Here is a 231-nt window from a genome sequence, read left to right as displayed (position 1 = left end):
GATTGCAAAGGAATATGTATTTCAATAGCATGAAATATATGTATGTACATACGCACAAATAAATGTTCGCATTGGATAAGTCAGCAAATGCATGTACGGACGTGCGTTTGCCTGTAAGTATTTATATATGTATGTGACCGTGGCCGGAATTGTACCTATTATAAATGTGCAAATATGTATAATTTTATTTAAGTATGTATGTATATGTGTATGTATGTATGTATGCTTTTC

This window comes from Rhagoletis pomonella, unplaced genomic scaffold (genome assembly GCF_013731165.1).
Source record: "Rhagoletis pomonella isolate Grant_MI unplaced genomic scaffold, Rhpom_1.0 Rhpom_scaffold_00003, whole genome shotgun sequence".
Classification (NCBI taxonomy): domain Eukaryota; kingdom Metazoa; phylum Arthropoda; class Insecta; order Diptera; family Tephritidae; genus Rhagoletis; species Rhagoletis pomonella.
The sequence above is the reverse complement of the archived record's forward strand: the minus strand, read 5'-3'. Positions refer to the sequence as shown.